An 11326-nucleotide genomic window follows, 5' to 3' on the forward strand; every position below is an offset into this window, starting at 1 on the left:
AGTGCTTGTACTGTGCTCTCATGTTCTATGTTAAACGTGTCCTGTCAGTCTTTCAGCAAGCGGATATGTCGGGGAGGGACCGCTGCCGACTGGCACATTCCAGGCTGCAGGAGTCATGCTGAGGGATGCACGGAGGCTTGGCGCAGCCAACACTAAGGCACTATGGGGATGGATCATAATCCTTCCATAACCGTGCACTGAGAGGCTGAGACCAAAGGGAACTCCTCCAACAGCAGAGGGGGGCAGTAGTCACACGGTATCAAAGTGGTGGCAATGAAGGTAAACAGAGACGTATGCAGCAATGTGTAGTGAAGGGAATATCTGGATACAACAGGAGGAGGAGAAAAGACTTGGAATGGTCTTCCTCTTTGGAAATAATTTGTAAATAAAGTCAATTTTGCGGGGTTGGGGGGAGGGGAAGAGAAAAGCCCTACTCAGTCAACTTTGCTTCATGAGATACATTCTCTGATCCAGAAAATCTATTCTGCACCCGCTCCAGAGTACAAGATCAAATTTATTACCCTTGGATAGCACAAGTACGACCTGATAAAACAGAGTTCTTGGGATAAACATACGCAAACACACAACCAAGCCCTCACACAACAGACAAATGATACATGTGCAGCACGTCCAGAAAAATTACTCGATATTGTTGAATAAATAGCAGAGTCGAGGAGTATTTGTATGAGCAGCTCATCAATCGTTCCACGTTCTCCCTGCCTGGAGGAAGAGGCTGTTCCTGGGCCTGGTGGTACAGGCTCTGAAATTCCTGGATCTCTTTCCCAACGGGAATAGCTGGATGATGCTGTTGGCCGGGTGAAGGGGTCCTCGATGATTTTGTCAATGATCATAGTGGATCACATTGATATTTGGGGTGGTGGGGAGCAGGAGGGTGTCCCCAGTGTTGCTCTAGGCCTCTTTAGGTCCAGTGGATTGACCTCTGATCATTTTAAAAAAATATTATTTATAAATAAAATCCACAAAGAATTCACACAATTAATAATAACACAAATCAAATATAAATACACTTGTCATAGTTAAAAGAAAGAATAATGAAATCCACCCCCCCATTAAACCACCCCATCTCCCCTCCATCCCCTTGCCTAAAGAAAAAGAAGAAAAATGAGGACAAGGGACCCCCAAAAGGAGAACCAATTACTTTAACGTTCCTTTTCAAAAACTGAGGCCTTAAGGAGAAAGGGAATGTTAGAGCCACCCTTTGTAAATAATGGGTCCATATTCTTCCACAATATATGGTTGAGGCGGCCTGCTCACCAGGACGAAAGCCAGTACACAAGATGGACGACGAACGCGGTGACTACATAGATCGTGTGGCAACCAATCATCTTCGTCCCAGGTGACATCCCGCACAGTGGGAAGCAATGAGCAATGGCGTGAACACCCACCAATCCGAGGCTGGCTTTGCCGTCTCGAAAGACCTGTCATCAGTAGCGGGAGAGTATATAAGCAGAGCTGCCAGTTCAACGAACCAGTCTTCGACTTCGACTTCACGAGTGTGTATCATTCATTCCACACATCATGGTGAGTGTGCTGGATATCGGTGTGAAGGAAGAGACTTTCACCATTGACCACCTCAAACCAGCACATCTGGACATTAGCAAACTCAGCCCCCACGACCCAGATATAGGCGACCGAAAGCAGCGAACAGCGCTGGTTCTAGGGAGGTGGGGCATCATGCTAACTGGGATGCCACACTGTACACAAGATGGCCGACGAATGTGGCAACTGTTCAGAGTCCACGGGGACCAACAACTTTCATACCAGGGGACAACGCGCACGGCAGGAATCCACAAAGAAGGGAACACCGAACAATTGGAGGCCGGCATGGATGTGACATCACTCCAGTCGACAGCAGCAGGGAGAGAATAGAAGCAGAGCTGCGAGTGTGATAAAGGAGTCTTTGACTTTGATTTTTTGGGCGTGTGTCCGCCTTTCCACCCATCACAGTAGCGCGCATGCTCCAATTTCACATCGAGTGGTCTTGCTCATCTTACATCGGGAGTCACGTGTACAGCTTCCTTACCTGAAGCATGAGAAGTGCACAAAGATCGTCAGATTTGTTTCTGGGGTGTTTTAAGCAGGTGATAGAAGGAAAGTTTGAATGTGGATCTCTTGGTCGTTGGTAAAAAGGGAGATGACCTTACAACATTATGAGAGGACACAGCAGCACGGATCGAGAGAGGATAATGCAAAGGAGCCGAACACCAAGTGTCACAATTTCCCAATAACCGATCAGCTGCTTAGACTTTAAGAAATGTCTTCAATGAAAATGTAATATCCTTGGAATTCTTTCCGCTTTTGAAGGTGCATTTGAAATTGGGATCCATGTGTCAGAAATAAAACTTCTCACACATGAGTCTCTTTAAAACTGATGACACGACAAGCTTTATTTACAAGTCTGCAGAGTTGGACTCAACTGGCTTCTCACCAGTTAAGGCCCGATACATACAGTGCATTGATTTTTATACCCTTGTTGTTTGCCCTTCCCCTTCTTATTAATACTGTTTTAATTGGTTAGTATTGCAAAAGCATTCTAAGTACAACTGCATTTTTAATTATCACGTTCGTTACGTACGCTGTGAACTCTACATACACTAAATTCTGTTTCTCACCCTTCTTATCAATCTTTTGTCTCCTGCATGTCTCTCACTATGACCATGAAAAGATATGTTTAAAAAAACATATCCAGCTGAACTTTTTGTCCTTGGCTGCTAGTAAGCTCCCTGTCCGTTCTGGCTTCCCTTTTTATGATTAATCATCACATTTTAACTTAAGCCATTTTAACCTAAATTCTCTATCTCTAACAATCCACCCCTTTCTCTCTTTAAAATGTGTGTATTATATATATATATGAATGGGGATTTTAACTCGGGGAAGAGAAACGTCTCATGATAAATTAATTTCGTGCTGAAGTAAAATTCTAACGGGGTCTCCCAGTTCCCCTGGTTGCATAGCCTGTTGGACCATGGAAATCACCAGGCTGCGTAGACAGGGAATAATACAGGGCAAAACAAGTAGGAGGAATAAAATACCTCCGATGACCCACAATAAGGTACGCCACCAGGTTCCTCCAAACCATTTGTCCATCCAATTTAATTTTGCAAAAGGATGCCAGGTCTGAACCGGTACATGGGACAAAGTACGAATATTATCAGCGATTTTTCGAATGGCTTTTCCATTATCATCAATCTGTAAGCAGCAGTTAGTCAAATTAAGCTTGCCACATACACCTCCTTCCGTGGCTAGGAGATAGTCTAGGGCTAGACGGTTCTGATATATATAGCAGAGCGCATTTGACCGTGCTGGGATTCAAGTAATTGCAGGGCTAGAGCTGTTTGATTTGTAACAATTTCAAGGACTGCTTGCAAGCGAATAATGCAATTTAACATATAAATAGGAGTACGATAATCCCAGGATCCATCTTGAGCCCATGTAGCGGGACCATAATATTGAATTATGCATTCTGGAGGCCAATCATCTCCCCATTGTCCCAAATGTACCGTGCTAGAGCGGGGCTGACGGTGTAATGTATCAAAAATCTTCACTCCTAATTTATGACTGTGATCGTGGGGTAGGAGGAAAAATTCTGGGCGGATTATTCCTAGGAAACAAGTTCCACTCCACTGTAAGGGGAGACGAGTATAAGCTTTATTACCACATACCCAGAATAATCCATTTGGGGATACTCCATATCCCCGTTCCCAAACTCTTTTAAGAGTGGGGTTTGATTGGTATGGTCCTGTGATGGTGGAACTGGTACAATTCCAAAGCTGAATATTGCTATTAGACAGGGGTAGGCAATTAGTTTTAAAAACAGTGGATAAGAACCAAGTCAGGGGTTTAGGAAACCAAGTGAAATTACCAGGCAAAATGCGAATCCATACAGCCTTGCAGGGACTTTTTCCTACTGGGTATTTGCCGGTTCATGAGAGACAATAAAAACCAGAGGGGACGTTAGAGAGAGACCAAGTTTCTCTTGATCTCGTTCGGTTAGTTGTCCAAATTCGGGAAATCATGGTCAATGAATTGAGGGACTCCCCCCACCAAGGCTATTGTTCTGACATCCGTGGACCCCCGCAGACCCAACAATTGGTTACATTAAAAGTTCCTGCAATTCTAGTTGCAAGATCAACAAAAAGGTTATCTCCCCCAACTGCGTGACCGAAACTTTCATGGTTATTTGGATGGACTCGAACTAAGTCCGGCTGTCTTAAAGGGGCAGGCACTTTTGAGTGTAGAGTGGAATTTCTTATTGGAACAGTACGCTGGTGTATGCAAAACCAGAGTCCATCAGGGCATGGTGGGCCTGAGTCACCCTTCCAACCGTTAAGAGGGAAAGGAGTGGTATTAGGAATCTGTATATAATGACCCATATTATTTCCTTCTTTTTCCACACAAGGGGTATATGGATGTTGGGTGGTATTTTCTGCCCAGCATTTCTCAGGAACTGAGGTATGGGAAATAAAATTACCCTCCTTTCTTCCCCAAGTGCGGTCCTGAAACAGGACCACTGTGTCTCTGCATTTCTTACATTTCACACCTGATAAAGACATAGGCAAACTAAGAAAAATCAAAGAACATAACAATAACATTGTGAATCAAGTCTTTCTGCGAAATCGCAAGGTAAGAGGTTTTTCTCCAGGAACACAAGTCCAATCTGAGTTAGTATCAGGGTCCTGAGGCGCCTCTACAGGTCCCTTAAATCTGGATGCGTGTGTCCACCCCTTCTCTCTTGTTTGTGCTGCAGCCTCTGTATTTAAGAGAACTTGGTATGGACCTTCCCACTGGGGCTGGAGTTTTTCAGTTTTCCAGGTCTTGATGAGAATCCAGTCTCCTGGTTCCACTTTGTGTAAAAAAAAGGTCTAGAGGCGGTGTTTGTGCCAATAGTCCTCTCTTTCGTAAATCTGTAAGAGAGCGTGACAGTGCCTGTAAATAGTTCCTATCAAATATATCCCCTTCCCCCAAGGTGAGACACCCCTCAACTGTACTCCAGAAGGGAAGCCCAAACATCATTTCATAAGGGGACAACCCTACATCTTTTCGTGGGGCAGTACGAATTCTCAATAAAGCCAGGGGCAGACACTTTATCCAAGGCATTTTAGTTTCCACCATTAATTTTGTCAATTGCATTTTTAGGGTTCCATTCATACGTTCAACCCTCCCTGAGCTTTGTGGATGCCAAGGGGTATGCAATTTCCAAGAGACCTGTAATGCATTACAAAACAATTGCTGGATTTTTGAACAAAAATGTGGACCCCTGTCTGAGTCTATAGAATCCATTATACCATATCTGGGGATTATCTGCTCTAGGAGGAGGCGAGCTACTGTAGAGGCTGTAGCATTTACTGTTGGGAAGGCTTCCACCCATCGGGTAAAGTGATCTATTACCACCAACAGATACTTCCATCTTTGGACTTGAGGTAATTCTGTGAAGTCGATCTGGATACTTTGAAAAGGGCGTATGGCTAATGGTTGACCTCCCATGGTCCCTGTCCTCATTGTCTTCTTATTAATTTTTGTGCATAGGTGACAGTTCTGCACCTCCTGTTGGGCCAAGGTGTAGATTCCCTTACACACATATTCTCGAAGCACTGTGTCACATAAGGCTTGGGTGCCCCAGTGGCTCTGATGATGCAGGTGTTTTAAAATATTGCGAGTTATTTCTTTATTTAGAACCATTCTTCCATCTGGTGTCTTCCATGTTCCATCAGGCAGCTGGTTGCGCCCAGCTGAGCCATGTCCTTTTCTTCCTTAGCAGTGAAAATGGGAGCCTTCTTTATGTCTTGTCTTATTGGGATTAAGGTCAGCAAACGGACTTCTTGTTGCATGGCTGCCCTTTTGGCTTCTTCATCAGCCAGTCTGTTTCCAATTGCTGTCGGGGTATCTCCCCTCTGATGGCTTGGTATGTAGACCACTGCTATTTCCTGGGGTAATGTCAAGGCTTCTAAAGTTAGAGTAATCATCTGTTCGTGTGCCAATTCCTTTCCTCTTGATGTAATTAGACCACGCTCCTTCCAGATCTTACCAAAGGTATGCACTACCCCGTATGCGTATTTGGAATCAGTGTAAATCGTTCCAGTTTTCTCTGCCAGTATTCTGAGGGCTCTCTGCAAGGCATATAGTTCACAGGATTGTGCTGACCAGCTTCCGGGTAGTCTCGTGGATTCTACTACTTTCCAAGTATTTCCTTCTATTATAGCATATCCACTTCTTCTCATTCCGTCAACACATCTGGCGGAGCCGTCAATGTAGAATTCATATCCTTCTCCCAGCGGAGTATCACAAAGGTCTTCTCGGGTCTTGGTCTGAAGATCTGTCAACTCGACACAGTCGTGCTCCACCTCTCTCTCTGTTTCACTGCTGTATAAAAACTGAGCTGGGTTGCAGCTATTAATCTTTGCAAACTGTAGATCTTCTCCGACCATTAAAATGGTTTCATACTTTAATATGCGAGAATCAGTCAGCCATCGATGGGCAGTTTGTGTTAATAAAACACTCACAGAATGGGAGGTGTACACAGTCATCTTTCCTCCAAAAGGTTCAGTCCCGATTGGCACAGTTATTACACTACTTCGTTCCGCTCCTGTGTCCACCATAAACACCACCTCTTCTCCCTTGGGACCAATTTTTAGTTTTACCAGGGGTTCCCTCTTATACTTGGTCCCCAACATTTGGAACCCCTGACCCCCCTAATCTTCTTCCATAAGTTCGAGGGCACGCAATTCCCTCTTGTATCGGGGGCATTCCCTCTTAAAGTGTCCTTCCTCATTGCAGTAATAGCACTTAACGAACCTCCGGGGTCTTCCCTCTCTTGGATATCTTGGATTGTTTAGAGGAAGTTTTTGTTTTCTTTCCCCTCTGGATTCAGCATTCATCTGTCGGATAGTCTGTACCATAACCTTTGTCGCCCTCTTTTGATCTTCTTCTTCTCTCTGCACATATACTTTTTGCGCCTTTTTTAACAGGTCGCTTAGGGGTTTTTCGCTCCAGTCCTCCTCCTTTTCTAGTTTCTTTCTAATGTCCTGCCATGATTTGGAAACAAATTCAATTCGAATAAGCTGTTCACCCATTGGTGTACTAGGGTCCACGCCCGCATACTGTTGGACATTCTTTCTCACCCTCTCCAAGAAATCAGTAGGGGACTCGTCTTTCCCCTGGTGGTTCCCAAATGCCTTGGTGAAATTGTGACCCTTTGGCACAGCCTCCCATATCCCTTTAATTGTCCACTCTCTATATTGTCTCATACTTGCCAATCCCTCGGGTGTTCGTTTGTCCCACCTGGGTTCATTTAAGGGATATTTTTGTTCATGGGGTCTGGGGTCCCCAGGTTGTTCATATTCCCACATGAGGAGGGCAGCCCGTCGAATCATCTGCCTCTCCTGGGGTGAGAATAATGTTCCCATTATTGCCTGCATCTCTTCCCACGTATATGTGTTTGGTCCCAGGAATTGGTCGAGCTGTTCAGCCAGTCCTATAGGATCTTCCAATAACTTTTTCATTTCTTTCTTAAATCCCCGCACCTCTGTACTAGTTAGGGGAACATTCACATATCCCGTTCCCCCTCCCGGTCCTCCCATAGGAACTTCCCTCAGGGGATTTAGGCTTACTGAAAACTTTGATGGTCCTGGACCAGTCTGGGATCTTGTCCAGGGTCAGTTTACCGGTGGAAGTTTAGGGTCCGACTCCCTTAATTCATCCTTTTTTTCCCGGCCCCTTTCGGGGCAATCAGATTCATCACCTTTCCCCTCCGGTAATGAGCTTTCCTCATGCGCAGTAGGCACCGGGGGAATATAAGGAGGGGGAAGGTTGTCCAGAGGTTCCCACTTCTTTTCTCCCGCTACCCTCAATTTAAAACATTTTGTTAAGGATCCTGGCCAGGGAACCCAACAAAATGCATACGCTGACTCTTCTTGATTCACCTTTGGTCTCGAATTTACATATATGTTTAATGCTTGTCTAACCCAATCCTCATCAGATCCAAATTTCGGCCACCAGACCGAGGAACCTTTAATAGGTTGTTTCGACCAAAGGAGACAATATTGGACCATCTTTTTCTTGTTTTTATCTCGATATCTTTTACTATCCCAATTTTCAAACATTCTCCCCAAAGGGCTGTCAAGGGGAACTCCCAGGAATTGTCCTGAATTTTCAGACGAGCCCTTAGATTTTGATCCTCCCATTTTCCCACCTAGATCTGTTTATCGTTGCTGAGGACCCTCTCGTTCTGGACCCTACTCCCTTCTTCTCAGACGCCTCGTCGGAGGTACTGTCCCTCCTTCGGTTACCGCTGAGGTTTCCCTGGGGTTGACCCCTCGCTTCTCGGCACTTCGTCGGAGGTGCTGTCCCTCCTTCGGTTACCGCCGAGGTTTCCCTGGGGTCTATCCTAGAGTCCCACGACAGGGTCCTCACGCCACGACAAAAGCTCTATACCTGATCTATTACGTTAGGTTTTTTTTTATCCAAACAGGTGTATCCCGTTACACCTGTTACCCAATCCCCACACCACAATCGTAAGTCGTCACTTACCGGTGTCTTCCCGGGGATTGAACCGTCACCCTTCTCCTCTCCGTCTTGTCGTGTCACCTTGTCCGGATACCACTCGCTCAAGCCGCCCGAAGCGACGAGCAAGGGACTAGGAGCCGCTGAACTCAGCGGGGTGCACCGCCTCCAATGTCCCTCTTCTCGCCTCCCCTCACGGCCGGAGTGTAGATCCCGGACGAGCCCCCATTTGTCAGAAATAAAACTTCTCACACATGAGTCTCTTTAAAACTGATGACACGACAGGCTTTATTTACAAGTCTGCAGAGTTGGACTCAACTGGTTTCTCACCAGTTAAGCCCCGATACATACAGTGCATTGATTTTTATACCCTTATTGTTTGCCCTTCCCCTTCTTATTAATACTGTTTTAATTGGTTAGTATTGCAAAAGCATTCTGAGTATAACTGCATTTTTAATTATCACGTTCGTTACGTACGCTGCGAACTCTACATACACTAAATTCTGTTTCTCACCCTTCTTATCAATCTTTTGTCTCCTGCATGTCTCTCACTATGACCATGAAAAGATATGTTTTAAAAAAACATATCCAGCTGAACCTTTTGTCCTTGGCTGCTAGTAAGCTCCCTGTCCATTCTGGCTTCCCTTTTTATGATTAATCATCACATTTTAACTTAAGCCATTTTAACCTAAATTCTCTATATATAACACCTTTTGTCAGTGAGGTGGGCTCTGCGGTCTTCTTCAAAGGAGGTTGCTGCCCGCCAAACTGTGAGGTGCCAAGATGCACGGTTTGAGGCGATATCAGCCCACTGGCGGTGGTCAATGTGGCAGGCACCAAGAGATTTCTTTAGGCAGTCCTTGTACCTTTTCTTTGGTGCACCTCTGTCACGGTGGCCAGTGGAGAGCTCGCCATATAACACGATCTTGGGAAGGCGATGGTCCTCCATTCTGGAGACGTGACCCATCCAGCGCAGCTGGATCTTCAGCAGCGTGGACTAGATGCTGTCGACCTCTGCCATCTCGAGTACTTCGACGTTAGGGATGAAAGCGCTCCAATGGATGTTGAGGATGGAGCAGAGACAACGCTGGTGGAAGCGTTCTACTCTAAATCTTACCAAAATCCCAAATATTACCAAATTCTCCAAATATATTTATCCATTACAATATCACATAAAGAGCATTTAAGAGACTCTTTGACAGGCATGCATGGGTGAAAGAAAAACAGGGTTTTAGTTTTAGGTTTAGCACAGCGCAGTATTCATAGACTTACCTGACACATTGCGGGCTAACAGCAAGTTGATCAGATGAAGCCCCACCCTGAAGGCGTGGGGCGCTAATGGCTCGTGGGTTTAACCTGCTGTTCTGTGGACTAATGAGCTCATTAACAAGCAGGGAACAAAAGGTCCGTGAATGTGTGCAATAAACCAGTCTTGAGTTGATGACCTTTGTGTGTGTTTGCCTTTATTGAGTAGCATCTACCGCAGTAGCCGCTACAGGGTATTTTTATTTTCTTTTGTTAGAAAGATCAAGATCAGCACAACGTGGGCCAAAGGGCTTGTACCGTGCTGTAATATTCTGTTATTTCTGTTATTGCTTGACTTTGAATATCTGTTGTAAGCTCTGTGAGACTTCAATAATGTAGCAAATTTGCACAGCAACATTGCAGTCAGGAGTTTGTATCTCCTGGTTGACTTGAGCTTTTTACCTTTTTACACAATGCTTTATAGTTCTGGTCAGTAAGAAAATAAATATTGTGCATGTTAAATATGTCATTATATCTGCAAGTAACACTGGAAAAGAGTCAGTAACACCAAGGTAATTGGCACCCTGTAGTGGCTGGTGCAGTTTCCTGATGGGCACAAGTTATCCCTCAGTGGTAACAGTGATGTGAAAATGTGGCTAAATTATTTTGTATATGATTTATACATGGAAATATTAGTTGTTGTTTGTTCCAAATTCAGGTAGATGAGGTTGCAAAGTGGGTAAGGATAGAAAATAGTTGGGGATCAACAACTGGTGTGAAAGTTGAAATGGAAACTCAGAATAAGGCTAATCTGATTAAGCAAAACACTGGCTCTTATACTTCCACCAGACGTGAATCTAGAATTGAATTTTGAGTCATTTACGGTGGGTAACTTCAAAGTCTGTTGATTGTAAGACTAAATTAAGAGCCCTTTTGCCCCTGGCTGTGCTGAAAGATTGTTTTGTGTATTAACTAAATCTTTCTGAGAGGGAGAATAGACTGAAGCTGCTTTCATACTCGTTGGTGATGAATTTTGCAGTAAGATCTTTCAACTAATTACAGACTCTTAATTCCTCCCCATCCTTGGGCATTTTCTCCTGCAATCTGTATCAGTCACCACCATCCAGGGATTCTCATGCAGGGTAAAGTTTCACATTCACCTCCTCCAATCATGTCCGTGCCCTCTGTGGAAGGAAACCCAATGCAGAGTAAATGACAGATTGGCTGAGCACCTGCACTTTGATCACAATGGCCATCTGGGTCATGGTCACAAGGAATTTTAAATTCCCCCCACTGACCTTTGTCTTCTGCCTCCTCCATTGTCAGGGTGAGGTCAAATCCAGAGGACCATCTCTTATTGCACTTGTGTATTCTATGACTCAATGGTATGAATATGGAATTTTCCAAGTTCATGGAACCTGCCGACCACCCACCGTCCCCTCCAAGTTTCACTCTCTCTCCTGCTGATTCACCCAGTTGCCCTCGTATTCTCCCTTCCAAACCAGATGACATAAATTTGGGCAGAGAAATGGCAGATGGATTTTAATCTGGACAAGTGTCT

At 44.8% G+C, this 11326-nt stretch overlaps 1 long non-coding RNA gene across 1 annotated transcript; it reads right to left on the minus strand.

Annotated features, from left to right (window-relative positions):
* Positions 1–2378: 2378 nt before the first annotated feature.
* LOC138745742 (uncharacterized) lies at positions 2379–9213 on the minus strand. Its single transcript, XR_011346472.1, has 2 exons — positions 8548–9213; positions 2379–4925 (listed from the first exon to the last, which is right to left on the minus strand). It is a non-coding gene; the product is annotated as an uncharacterized lncRNA (long non-coding RNA).
* Between the last annotated feature and the right edge of the window lie 2113 nt (positions 9214–11326).

This window comes from Narcine bancroftii, chromosome 11 (genome assembly GCF_036971445.1).
Source record: "Narcine bancroftii isolate sNarBan1 chromosome 11, sNarBan1.hap1, whole genome shotgun sequence".
In the NCBI taxonomy this organism is placed as follows: Eukaryota; Metazoa; Chordata; class Chondrichthyes; order Torpediniformes; family Narcinidae; genus Narcine; species Narcine bancroftii.